Here is a 14,058-nt window from a genome sequence, read left to right as displayed (position 1 = left end):
TTGTAATTGTTTCAAAGCATTCTTCTCTATTCTAGACAAATTCCAATGTGGAAAAAAAGATTTTTGCTGTTTAGATTCAATATCCTGCAGAACAAGGTTCTTATATGTCTGCAGTGCAGGATCTAAAGAACCTGAAGGAGTCCAAAAAAAAATCAGGTTTGTCTCATAGATGCTGACGCTGTACATCTCATCCTACAAGTTCAAATCCATGGCCATTGAGTAGCAGAAATTTGTTGCTTTATCTCTGCTTCAAATGTCTCTTAGACTAGTTTTAGGTTTTTTATTCAGATATTAATTTATACCATTTGGCTATCTGATGCCCTAGCAAATCTGTCTGGAAGCATAGACCTGGCAAACTCTACTGATTTTTTAAGTTGCACCAATCAGGGAACCCCTTTTGAATGGCCTGCTTCAACTGCAACCACTTATATGTTTGAGATTTTACAATGCCGAATGATTGTTCCAGTTGTGAAAAACTTTCCCATTTGATAACACATCATCTAAAGTACATATACCTGCCTGCAGCCAATGTTTCCAGAGGATCTTAGACTTGCCAATTTGAATCGTGGATTGTTGTATTGATATAAATTTTAAGGTTTTCCAGGTGGTAAAAAGAATGCTATTGTCCTTATAAATTCTGGGTAACTTGATACTCAATATATGACATAACCGTAATGGGCAGACTAAGTCACACTGAATATAATAGAGGGTATGTGTTATCGTAGCTTAAAGGGCAAAGAAGTCAAAGTAATACTGTATAACTGGATAAGACTTCTCAGTATACAAAAAAACAAAATATATGTCTGGCTTATAAAGTAAGTAAAGTGTTCACATACACTCAGAATTGTGAAATTTGACCAAGAGCGTTAGCTCCTATAGCCAAACCCACCACCCCATCACTGTGTATGACTTATTTTGAAAAAGTGCTTAAAAAAGAACATACTGTTCAAATGCTCAACTAATTTTCAGTGGCAAAAGAGACAAAGAAGTTCCCACTTAGCTTTCAACTGTTGAAAGCTAAGTGGGAACTTTTTTCTCTCTTTTGCCACTGAAAATTAGTTGAGCATTTGAACAGTATGTTCTTTTTTAAGCACTTTTTCAAAATAAGTCATACTCAGTGATGGGGCGGTGGGTTTGGCTATAGGAGCTAATGCTCTTGGTCAAATTTCACAATTATGAATGTATGTGAACACTTTACTTACTTTATAAGCCAGACATATATTTTGTTTATTTGTATACTGAGAAGTCTTATCCAGTTATAACCGTAATGGGGACATAAGTTGCCATTCTAAGTAAAGCCAATCCGGAAGATGCTCCAAGACTTCAGGAAGGATCCAATACATACCCTGCCGCATAATAAAAGTGTGATGGTATCTATAGAAATTTGGAAAATTTACCCTACCCACCACAATTGGTTTTTGTAAAGATACTAAAGCAATTCTAGCAGTTTTACCCAGCAAAATACATTTTGTGAGAATACCATTAAATTTTTTATAAAAGGACCCTTGAAAATAAACCGGTAACATACTCATTTGGTAACAAACTACAGGCAAAATCATCATCTTGACAATTTGGACTCTCCCCCACCAAGAGAGATGTAATAGGCTCCAATGCTCACACATTTCTTTGACTTTCAGCAATAAAGATTTTTCATTTATTGTCATTGTTTCTTCCAATGTTTTTTGTATCATGATACCTAAATATATTATACCCTCCTATTTCTAAATGAATGGGAATGGATTAAATAGTCCTTTTGCACAATGCACATTTAATAGAAGAACCTCCGATTTGCTCTAATTTATTTTGTACCCAGAAAATTTACCAAATCTATCAATCAATTCCAGTAAATGTGGAATGGTGGATTCAGGATTCTTCAAATGAAGCAAGATATCATTTGCAAAAGTAGAGATCTTATATTCCCAACCTGCATAAGGAATCCCCTGTAAAAATTAAAATCAGAATTAAGATATTGAATTAAATACATGCAGACACAGGAAGCAAGTGTTCAGAAATTGAGGAGTAAAAGATGGTCAAAGGACAAGCTACATCTCTGGCAGTGTTCAAATTCAAAGCTGCGTTTAACTCCTAACTCTTGTAAAGTACCCATGTCTGTTTTATCATTCCCTCTGAGAAATTCCTTAACTCCTATTTGTCTTGTTTGTCTGTTTTAATTAGATTGTAAGCTCTATGAAGCAGGGATTGTCTCTTACATGTTTAATGTACAGTGGCTATAGCAATGATAAGTAGTAGTGGAAGCATCTCTAGGGATGGTGTTGGCTGGGGGATAGGGAGAAATGCTACCATGGGGGGAGCTTTTGGGGAATAGAGGGTGAAGAGGGAGAGAGAAATAGATGCTGGGATGAGGGGGAGATTGAGAAAGATGGTGGATCCGGGGAGGGAAAGAGAGATGCAGTACCATGAGGAGGAGGCAGGGGAGAGAAGATAAGAGATATTGGTCCTGAGGTGGGGGTACAGGAGAAAGGGAAAAGAAGGAAGAGAAGTTGAGCAAGGACAGAATATGGGGACAAGGATAGAAGAATGGCCTTGGAGGCAAGGGTAGGAAGGAGAGATAGGAATGGAGTTGGGACTGATAGAGTGATGTGATGCAGTAGAGGGTAGATGAGGGCTAAAAATGGGTACAGAGGATGGGAAAGATGACTAAGGAAATGGGTGAAAGGTGGAGGCATGGCACTGGTGGGAGGCAGGGACAAACTATGATAGGGGTCAAGGATAGGGTAACCAGATTTTACTTTAGTAAAATCTGGACCCCCCCTAGACCTGCCCCCCAGGCACGACCTGTTATGCCCCAGTCCCACCCCCAATCCTTCCATAGCTCCCCCCCCCCCTTGGAAAATCCAGATATCTGGTAACCCTAGTCAGGGACAGAGTCATTTGTCCTCTTTTTTGTCTTTATAAATATGGTAATCCTATTCTGGCGTAGAATCCCAGAGTTACTGTTCTCTCTTTCAACAGTGCAATACAACTGGCCAAGCGTGTCCTCATTTCAAAAGTTACAAGTTTAGCAGAGTTCCAAGATAAACTTGGTCTATCAGACTGGAGCTTCTTTAGCTTACACTAATATAGTAGAAGGTTTCTCTCCTCTCCTCTGAGCCTCCCTGATCTATGCTGAAGGTTAAAATCTTGCCTTGGTCATGCCTTCCCTGCTCTGCTCCTGCTAAGTCATAAGTTTAGGGTTACCAGACGTCCGGATTTCCCTGGACCTGTCCTCCTTATGAGGCACTTTGTCCAGGTTTTGAAAAGCCTCCTCAAATCACGGGCAGGGAGGAAGCCTGCACATATGCAGATGCCCCACAATGATGTCACGCAGACTTCCACCCTGTTCAACAAGAGCAGTCAGCGGAGGTGGGATTAGGGCATTATAGGGCAGGAATGGGTGGAATTGGGCGGACCTGGGGGCGGGTCTCGGGAGTCCAGATTTTCCGATTGCTTCGGTTTTTACGAAAGAAGATGTAAGAGGTCTACCTGAACCAGAAATGGTTTTCAAGGGTAAGGAACTGAAAGAAATCTCGGTGAATCTGGAAGATGTACTAAGCTAAATTGACAAGTTAAAAAGTGATAAATCGACTGGATCGGATGGTATACATCCCAGGGTACTAAAAGAACTCAAACATGAAATTGCTGACCTGCTGTTAGTGATCTGTAACATGTTGCTAAAATTGTCTGTAGTACCTGAAGATTGGAGGATGGCCAATTTACACCGATTTTTAAAAAGGGCTCCAGGGGAGATCCGGGAAATTATAGACAGGTAAGCCTCACTTCACTGCCAGGCAAAATGGAGGAAACAATTATAAAAAATAAAATTGTGGAACATATAGACAAACATGATTTAATGAGGGTCAGCATGGGTTCAGCCGAGGGAGATCTTGCCTCACCAATTTTCTTGACTACTTTGAAGATATGAATAAACATGTGGATAAAGGTGAGCTGATTGATGTAGTGTATCTATATTTTCCAAAACCTTTTGCTAAAGTTCCTCATGAGAGACTCTTGAGAAAATGAAAGAGTCATGGGATAGATGGAAAAGTTCAGTTGTGGATTAGGAATTGATTATCAAATAGAAAACAGAATGTAGGGTTAAATGATCATTTTTCTCAATGAAGGAGAGTAAACAGTGGAGTGCCGCAGGGGTCTGTACTGGGACCGGTGCTATTTAATTGGTCTGCCGCAGGGATCTGTACTGCCGGAGTGCCACAGTGGTCTGTACTGGGACCGGTGCTATGTATAAATGATCTGGAAATTGGAACATTGAGTGAGGTGATTAAATTTGCAGATGATACTAAACTGTTCAAAGTTGTTAAAATGCATGCAGATTGTCAAAAATTGCAAGCAGACCTTAGGAAATTGGAAGACTGGGCGTCCAAGTGGCAGATTAAATTTAATGTGGACAAATGCAAAGTGATGCACATTGGGAAGAATAACCCAAATCATAGTTACCAGATGCTAGGGCCCACCTTGGAAGTTAGTACCCACGAAAAGGATCTGGGTGTTATAGACAATACGATGAAACCTTCCGCCCAATGTGCAGTGGCGGCCATAAAAGCAAACAGGATGCTAGGAATTATTTTTAAAAGGGATGCACATTGGGAAGAATAACCCAAATCATAGTTACCAGATGCTAGGGCCCACCTTGGAAGTTAGTACCCACGAAAAGGATCTGGGTGTTATAGACAATACGATGAAACCTTCCGCCCAATGTGCAGTGGCGGCCATAAAAGCAAACAGGATGCTAGGAATTATTTTTAAAAGGGATGGTTAACAAGACTAATAATGTTATAATGCCTCTGTATCGCTCCATGATGTGACCTCACCTAGAGTATTGCATTCAATTCTGGTCTCCTTATCTCAAGAAAGATATAGCGGTGCTAGAAAAAGTTCAAAGAATAATAGTAACAAATAATTTTATTCTTATATATCGCCATACCGAAAAAGTTCTAGGCGGTTCACAACAAGGTGAGCTAATACATGGGATACAGATAAAATACGAATTAGAATAATGGACTTAAAAACAGATAAAGACAGAAAGCGTTTACAATATAATGCAGAAAATACCGGCATGGCAGGGAAAAAAAAGTAATACATAGAACAGATAAAATACATCAAGTTGAATATAAGGAACTTGATTGAAAAAATGAAGCAGAATGCATTAAGTTACCAGCCTATCAAAAGTTGAGTCTTTAACAATTTTCTAAAATCAAGATAGGAAGAGACCTCTAACATAATTTTTCCAAGCCATACATTCAATTTAGCGCTTGAAATAAGAGGGTTCTCTCAAGGAACTTTTTATAATGACAGGATTTTATGGAGGGATATGAAAACAAGTGCACTCTATGACCAAGATGATAAAGGGGATGGAACTCCTCTCGTATGAGGAAAGACTAAAATGGTTAGGGCTCTTCAGCTTGGAAAAGAGATAGCTGAGGGGAGATATGATTGAAGTCTATAAAATCCTGAGTGTAGTAGAATGGGTACAAGTGGATCGATTTTTCACTCCGTCAAAAATTACTAAGACTAGATGAAGTTACAGCGATATACTTTTAAACCCAATAGGAGGAAATATTTTTTTCACTAAGAGAATAGTTAATAGAAACATGATGGCAGATAAAGGCTAAATGGCCCATCTAGTCTGCCCATCCACAGTCTTTCTCTCTCCGAGCGATCCCACGTGTCTATCCCAGGCCCTTTTGAATTCAGATACAGTCTCTGTCTCCACCACCTCTTCTGAGAGACTGTTCCATGCATCTACCACACTTTCTGTAAAAAAGTATTTCCTTAGATTACTCTGGAGTCTATCACCTCTTAACTTCATCCTATTCCCTCTCATTACAGAATTTCCTTTAAAATTAAAGAGACTTGACTCATGCGCATTTACCATATTTTTCAGTCTATAAGATGCACCCCTTCCATAAGACGCACCCCTTGTAGAGGAGGAAAAACCAAGGAAAAAAAAATTTCTTCCTCTACATGGGGGTGCGTCTGGTGGTCTGGTGCTAAGCAGCATGAAGCAGCCCACCTGCAGCCTAAAGCCACCCGCACCCGAAGTTGCCTGCAGCAAAGGAACCTGCCTGCACCCGAAGCTGCCTGCAGCTGAAGGAACCTGACCGATGCTGCCCGCATCCGAAGCTGCCTGCAGCTGAAGAAACCTGACTGAAGCTGCCCACACCCGAAGCTGCCTGCAGTGAAGAAATCTACCCAAAGCTGCCCGCACCCAAAGCTGCCTGCAGCGAAGGAACCTGCTCGAAGCTGAAACCGCCAGCCCGAAGCCACCCCGGTACCTTTCTAAAGTTACAGTGCTCTCCTGGGCTATCTTTGTAAGCAGAGCAGAGCGGCGCAATGCAGGAACACGACCTTTGCGCTTCCTGCCTGGTCCTGCGCCGCTCAGTGATTGGCTGATGTCAGTTCTCAATGAGAACTGATCTCAGCCAATCACGAGCAGCGCGGGACCAGGCAGGAAGCACAAAGGTCGCATTCCTGCATCGCTCTGCTCTGCTTACAAAGACAGCCGTCTGGCAGGAGAGCACCACAACTTTTACAAAGGTACCGAGTGGGGGGGGGAAGGTGTATTCATTCCATAAGACGCACCCACTTTTCTACCCCCTTTTTGGGGGTGGAAAAGTGTGTCTTATGGAGCGAAAATTACTGCACATTACGTAGGTATTTAAACGTCTCTATCATATCTCCCTCTCCCGCCTTTCCTCCAAAGTATACAAATTGAGATCTTTAAGTCTGTCCCCAAACGCCTTATGATGAAGTCCACATACCATTTTAGTAGCCTTCCTCTGGACCGACTCCATCCTTTTTATATCTTTTTGAAGGTGCAGCCTCCAGACTTGTACACAATATTCTAAATGAAGTCTCACCAAAGTCTTATACAGGGGCACCAATACCTCCTTTTTCCTACTAGCCATACCTCTCCCTATGCAACCTAGCATCCTTCTAGCTTTCACCGTTACTTTTTCAACCTGTTTGGCCACCTTAAGATCATCACATACAATCACACCCAAGTCCCGCTCTTCTCTCATGTACATAAGCTCTTCACTTCCTAATCTGTACCGTTCCCTCGGGTTTTTGCAGCCGAAATGCATGACCTTGCATTTCTTAGCATTAAATTTTAGCTGCCAAATTTCAGACCATTCTTCAAGCTTAGCCAGGTCTTTCTTCATGTTATTCACACCATCTAGTGTGTCAACTCTATTGCAGATTTTCATATCGTCCGCAAAAAGGCAAATCTTACCCGACAACCCTTAAGCAATATCGTTTATAAAAATGTTAAAAAGAACAGGCCCAAGAACGAACTTTGAGGCACACCACTGGTAATATCCCTTTCCTCAGAGCGATCTCCATTGATCACTACCCTCTGTCGCCTTCCACTCAACCAGTTATTGACCCAGCCCGTCACTCTGGGACCCATCCCGAGGGCACTCAGTTTATTTATTAGATGTCTGTGTGGAACACTTTCAAAGGCTTTGCTAAAATCTAAATACACCACATGTAGCGCACATCCTCTTTCCAATTCTCTGGTCACCCAGTCAAAGAAATTGATCAGATTTGTCTGACAAGACCTACCTCTAGTGAATCCTTGTTGCCTCCGGTCCTGTAATCTACAGGATTCCAGAAACTTGGCCATTCTCTTTTAAAAGTGTTTCCAATAATTTGCTCACAACAGAAGTCAGACTTACCGGCCTGTAATTCCCTACTTCTTCCTTACTTCCACATCTGCCCTTTGCCAGTCCTCCAGTACCACTCATGACTCTAGAGTCTCATTGAAAAGGTCAGTCAGCGGAGCTACCAAAAATTCCCTAAGTTCCTTCAGAACCCTATGATGTACACCATCTGGCCCCATTGCTTTGTCTACCTTTATTTTAGCTAGCTCCTCACGAACACAACCCTCTGAAAATCGATCAGGGTCTATTACGCCTCCATCCCTATTCACATTTGTCTTTGCGGTCTCGCTACTGGCGCTTCAGCCGTGAACACAGAACAGAAATATCTGTTAAGCAATTTGGCCTTTTCTTTATCAGCTTCTACATATTCCTCCCCTACACTTTGAGTGTCACAATGCCACTTTTGCATTTCTTCCTATCACTAATATATCTAAAAAATGTCTTGTCTCCCCATTTTACTATGTCAGCTATTTTTTCTTCCATTTGCTTCTTTGCTTTCTTGACTACAAGACCAGCCTCTCTTAACTTTTCCAGATATTTTTGCCTGTCTTCCTCTTTCTGCGATCTTCTGTAGTTTATGAAAGCTAACCTCTTATTCCTTACCTTCTCAGCTGCTACTTTTGAGAACCAAAGTGGCCTTCTTACTTTTACTTATTTGCCTCACAAAAAGGTTTGTCGCCCTTACAATCGCTCCTTTCAGTTTTGCCCACTGCATTTTCACTTCTTCCAGACATTCTCATCCAGACAATAATTCCTTGACGTAAACCCCCATCTGAACAAAGTTAGGTTTTTTTAAGTCTAGAACCTTTGCTTTTGAATGAGCTCTCTCTATACCCATCTTAATATTAAACCATACCATGCAGTGATCACTGGATGCCAGATGATCACCCACTGTAACATCCAAAACACTTTCCCCATTTGTAAGCACTAAGTCTAGTATGACCCCATCCCATGTGGGTTCCATTACCAACTACAGGAACAGTTCTCCTTGTAGAGAATCCAGAATCTCCCTACTTCTAGAAGACCCTGCAGTAGGAATATCCCAGTCAACATCCTCTTTTTTAGATATATTCTGAATGTCTACTATTAAATCTCTATCTACTTCTTCCGTCTGTGAAGGAGGCCTGTATATCGCACCAATGTACATATACCGTATTTTTCGCTTCATAAGATTCACCTGACCATAAGACGCACCCTAGATTTAGAGGAGGAAAACAAGAAAAAAAACATTCTGAACCAAATTGTGTACTAATATATACCAGACTCTGCACCTAGCCTCCCCCCTCACTCCCTGCCAGGCTCTGTACCCTATCCCCCCTCCCCTCCCTGTCTAACACCAGCTCTGACAGGATACACATTTCAAATCTGACTTATTGTAATCACAAAACAGAAAATAAAATCATTTTTCTACCTTTTGTTGTCTGGTCATTTTTCAAATCATGTTGTGGTCCCAGGCTCTGGTTGTCTTCTGATAACTCACTTGCCAGGGTCTCCTTCTTTCTTCTTCCTTTCCCTCCTTCCATCCTGGCACCTGAAGACGGGCACCTCCCCCTAGCAGTCTGAGACAGGAGGCAGGAAAGGGCCAGAGACCAAAGAGGGTCCCAATAGCCGAAAACAAGACCCTATTTCATGTGTCAATGTAGACATACATGTCAATCTTGACATCTATAGTGTTGCCTTTCAACTTTTCCATGAGAATGGCCAGCCTATTCTGCCTGTATACAGACCCCGGGGGGTATGGGGAGGAGCTGGAACTCCGGTGTACCCCATCCCCCCAATTCTCAGGAGAAAGATACCTTGCCCTTGCAGAGAAGTTTCTAACAGCACATCATATAGTCAGTGCTGGGGCTACCCCAGTTCATTCTGCCTTCACTGGGCAAGTCCATGCCTGCCCACCCTCCGGCCATCTCCGCAGTGAGCCAGGATTGTAGGTTCTGGGTGGGGGGGGGACAGACAACAGGGCATCCAATGCTGCTGGCCTCAGCGTATCGAGTGCAGGGCTGCTCTGAGTTCCTGCGTGAGTCACCGGGGGAGGGCTGCACCGCAGGCTCCTCCGCTCCTGGTCTTCCGCCCTACCCCATTCCCCCAAGTCATGCACACAAAGAGCACTTGCAGCCATAAGTTCAGAGCTGTGCTCTCAAGCTCCACTCCAAATGCCAATCAGGAGGCAGGAGCTCCTTCCTTGTATCCAGCGACCCTGATCAAGAGGTAGGAGGGAGGTATGGGTTGTGATGTCACACATCCCTCTCTTAGGGGGGTTTGGTTATATTCACTCCATAAGACGCACCCTTATTTCCATCCACTTTTTGGGGGAAAAAAGTGCATCTTATGGAGTGAAAAATACGGTATTCCCCATTCCCTCTTTCAAATTGATCCACAGTGCCTCTTCCTTGCCCTGTAGATCCTGCAATTCTGTGACTTTAATATGTTCTTTAAAATGTAACGCAACTCCTCCTCCTTTTCTTCCTACCCTCTCTTTCCTGAACAGATTATAGCCCGGTATAACTACATTCCAGTCATGTTGTTTTGTGAACCATGTCTCAGTGATCGCTACTATATCCAACTCCTCTTCTTCCATCACAGCTTCTAGAACCAGAATCTTGTTTCCCATACTTCAAGCATTAGTATATACTGCTTTCCAGACATTGCCCCCTTTTCCCATCCGTGTAGAGGTATTAAGTGATTTACTTACCTGAGGGCTTATACTTACCCGGGAGCTTTGATCACCCTGCCCCTTCACTTCTAGTTTAAAGCCCTCTTTAGTAGATTAGCCAGCCTGCTGGCAAAGACACTTCTTCCCTTCTATGATAGATGTACACCATCCCTGCTCAGCAGCCCTTGGAAGATCATCCCATTGTCTAGGAAGCCAAAACACTCTCGACGACAAGCATTCGTCTCCAGGATGCGAGCTTCTCTGCCCTGGCCTTTACCCTTGACAGGGAGGATGGGCGAGAATACCACTTGCGCATCTGACTGCTTCACCTTCTCTCCCAGAGCCACTTTTGACACTTTCGCAGGGGTACCTAGCAGTATCGTTAGTGCAATGTGGATGAGTAGCATCAGATAGTAGTCATCAGGCTTGATCAGTCTCGGCAACCTCTCTATTACAGCTTGGATTTTGGCTCCAGGCAAACAGCATACCTCTCGTGACATCATGTCTGTTCTACAGATGGACCTTCTGTACCCTTCTGAAGGGAATCGCCAACTACCACTACCTTACACCTCCTAGTGGTTATGGATCCAGTACTTTTGGGGATTTTAAGCTCTGGTCCTTCCTCTCCTTGGGTTGCTCTCATCTCCTCCACTTTCAGGACAGCATACCAGTTCTTCAGTTCAAGGGCAGGGGTAGTCAAAGTACCAATCTTGCAGTGTTGTGTAATCTGAGTCCAGCTGTCTTCCCTCATCACAGACTCTTCTTCCCCACTAGTGGAACTCTTTGGCACCTCATGAACCATTTCATTAATGTACATCTCATTCTCACTGATGCTTCTCAATCTTGCCATCTCCTCTCTCAGTTCTTTTACTTCCTTCAGAGGGATTCAAGCTGAAGGCAGCTTGTACATGGAACTACTCCCTCTGCCTGGGTAACATTTTCTGTCTGCAGAGAGACTGAAGTTGTAACCTGAGCAGCAGCTTTGGTGATACGATGTTTCCCAGCCATACTGTGGTGCAGAAGAACTTATACCTAGAAGAAAAAAAAAGAATAGGACAGAAAAATCCTACCAAATTAATGCTCTGTTTCAGAGGCAGACAATAGTTCACAGGTTGCTATAAGTAAAGAAATGAGCTAGGGGTGGGCCTGCTGATCCTCTACAACCTCTCTCTTAGAACCAGGCTTACTGAAGGTTAGGCACTAGGCCAGCATTCCTCCCTTTAAGGGTCACTTGTGGAGTCTGATTTCTTAGGAAAGTTCTCAGAGTTCAGACTGGAACGCATTGCCAGAGGTTGTGGTAAGAGCGGATAGTGTAGCTGGTTTTAAGAAAGGTTTGGACAATTTCCTGGAAGAAAAGTCCATAGTCTGTTATTGAGAAAGACATTGGGGAAGACACTGCTTGCCCTGGATCGGTAGTATGGAATATTGCTACTCATTGGGTTTTGGCCAAGTACTAGTGACCTGAATTGGCCATCATGAGAACGGGCTACTTGGCTTGATAGACCATTGGTCTGACCCAGTAAGGTTGTTCTTATGTCCCCCCTCTACCAAGTCCATCTCTCTCTCTCTCTCTCCCTCCCCCCATTTTCCCCCTCCACCAAGTCCATATCTCTCCTCCCATTTTGTCCCCTCTACCTGAATTCTACCTCCCCCTGAATTCTGCCTCTCCCTTATCCCCTTTCTACCCCTGCTATCTCTCCCTGTTCTCCTTCTAGCCCCTCTGTCCTCCCTATCTGTCTGCCAAATCTGACATCCCTCCCTCCCTTACCCTGAATCTATCCTTTCCTCACTTGAGTGCAATATATCTCCCTTCTCCCACTCTCTCCCCCGAGTCCAATATCTATCTTCAGTCGGCACTGTTGAGGGAGCAGCATCTTGCAGCCGACTCTCTGCTGCTTCCCTTCCCAGCATTTAAAGCTTTCACCCTTCTCCCCACAATCGGCATTTTTCACATTCTACTCCCCCTCCCCTGCTGATGCATCTGCCTTTAGTTTTCTGTAAAAGTCACCGGACAATGGTAATGATGCCCTGCTACCAGTCCTTGCATCTTCTTTCCACTGTAGCCTGCCCCAGCGGAAACAGGAAGTTGTCAGAGAGAGGGCAGGCCACAATGGAGAGAAGACACAGGGAATGGGGTAGATGCAGCAGCGGAGTGGGGGGTAGAATGTGAAAAATGCTGATTGTGGAGAGAAGGGTAAAAGTCTTAGATGCCGGGAACAGGAGCAGCAGAGAGGGCCAGTAGGAAGATGCCACTCCTTCAAGAGTGCCACCAGAGGCCACCGCTTGAGTTAGGTTTATTATAGGGCCGCCCCTGCCTGCCTGTGACTAAGAGAGTGGTTGGTGATAAGGAGGAAAGACAATTTCTTATAGATTCCTTCACATTCTGTCTCTGCCTTGGCTCTGTCCCAGATCTGTGTGGAATAGAACTGAGGGTGATCAGCAAAGATTTCCAGCAGTACTATATAGATAATGCCACTGAAAACCAGCGACTGGCCCCAGTACATGGCATTTATCTGGGTATGTGCCTGTTCTGCTCCCCACATTCTTAGGAACAGGTTGCTTGTATTGAAATGTGTAACTAAGGTTTATGGCTTTAAGACAAGCTCCTAGTGTGCATTGCTATATGCTTTGTGGACTGATGCCCCTCTTCTTGTTGCCTGCTTTTGTTGTTTGTTCTGTATGGACTCCATTTTAGGTTAGCACATGGCCATAGGAAAATTATTGTTCCCCATCTAAGTTCTGAAGTACAATATTATCCTCCGCAAAGTGTGTGGAATACACTTCTGGCCCCTATCTCTGGGATGCGCCGGTTGTGTGTGGACTTTGTAGAAGACAAGACTCCTTAAGAGTTTATTTATTTTTTTTACTTAAGGAATTCAGAGTGCAGTCTGATGATATTATTAGGCTACAGGTTCAATGAGTTTATGCTTACTGGGATCCTCTGGGAGAGAGCCAGTGACAGAGCCATTCCAACCAGGATAAGTGTTTCTGAATGTCAACCCCTGAATTCTTTGTAGGTTTAATATATTTATTTATTAATTTTATTTATTAGGATTTATTTACCGCTGTTCTGAAGGAATTCACTCAAGGCGGCATAACATCTTCAAAGAAGTCAAGCAAATTGGTGAGGCAAGAACTCCATTAACTGAACCTATGCTGACTCCGTCCCATTAAATGATGTTTGTCTACGTGTTCCACAGTTTTATTTTTTATAATTGTTTCCACTATTTTGCCTGGCACTGAAGTCAGACTTACCGGTTTGTAATTTCCCAGAACTCTTTTTAAAGATCAACGTAACCTTGCCCATCCTCCAATCCTCAGGCTACGGACAATTTTATTGACAGGTTACAGATCATAACAGCAGATCAGCAATATCATGTTTAAGTTCTTTCAGTACCCTGGGATGTATATCATCCAGTCCAGGTTATACGAATGCATGCCTTTGGTTTCACTGATAAGAACATACCCAGCAGTCCGCTCACGCGGCGGCCCTCTAGTCAAAGACCAGCGCTCCAACCGAGACTAGCCCTACCAGCGCACCCTCTTGCTCACCAGGAACTTCTCTAACTTAGTCTTGAAACCCTGAAGAGTGTTTTCCCCTATGACAGACTCCAGAAGTGCATTCCAGTTTTCTACCACTCTCTGGGTGAAGAAGAACTTCCTTACGTTCGTACGGAATCTATCCCCTTTCAACTTTAGAGAGTGCCCTCGTTCTCCCTACCT

The 14,058-nt window shown here is 43.4% G+C and overlaps 1 protein-coding gene across 2 annotated transcripts in view; it reads left to right on the top strand.

Annotated features, from left to right (window-relative positions):
• LOC117355991 (phospholipase-B 81-like) overlaps nt 1–14,058 on the top strand; it is a 197,677-nt gene that overhangs the window by 101,665 nt on the left and 81,954 nt on the right. The window lies entirely within an intron of this gene.

Source organism: Geotrypetes seraphini, chromosome 2, assembly GCF_902459505.1.
Source record: "Geotrypetes seraphini chromosome 2, aGeoSer1.1, whole genome shotgun sequence".
Classification (NCBI taxonomy): Eukaryota; Metazoa; Chordata; class Amphibia; order Gymnophiona; family Dermophiidae; genus Geotrypetes; species Geotrypetes seraphini.
Note: the sequence above shows the minus strand (reverse complement) of the source record. Positions and strands in the feature narration are given on the sequence as shown.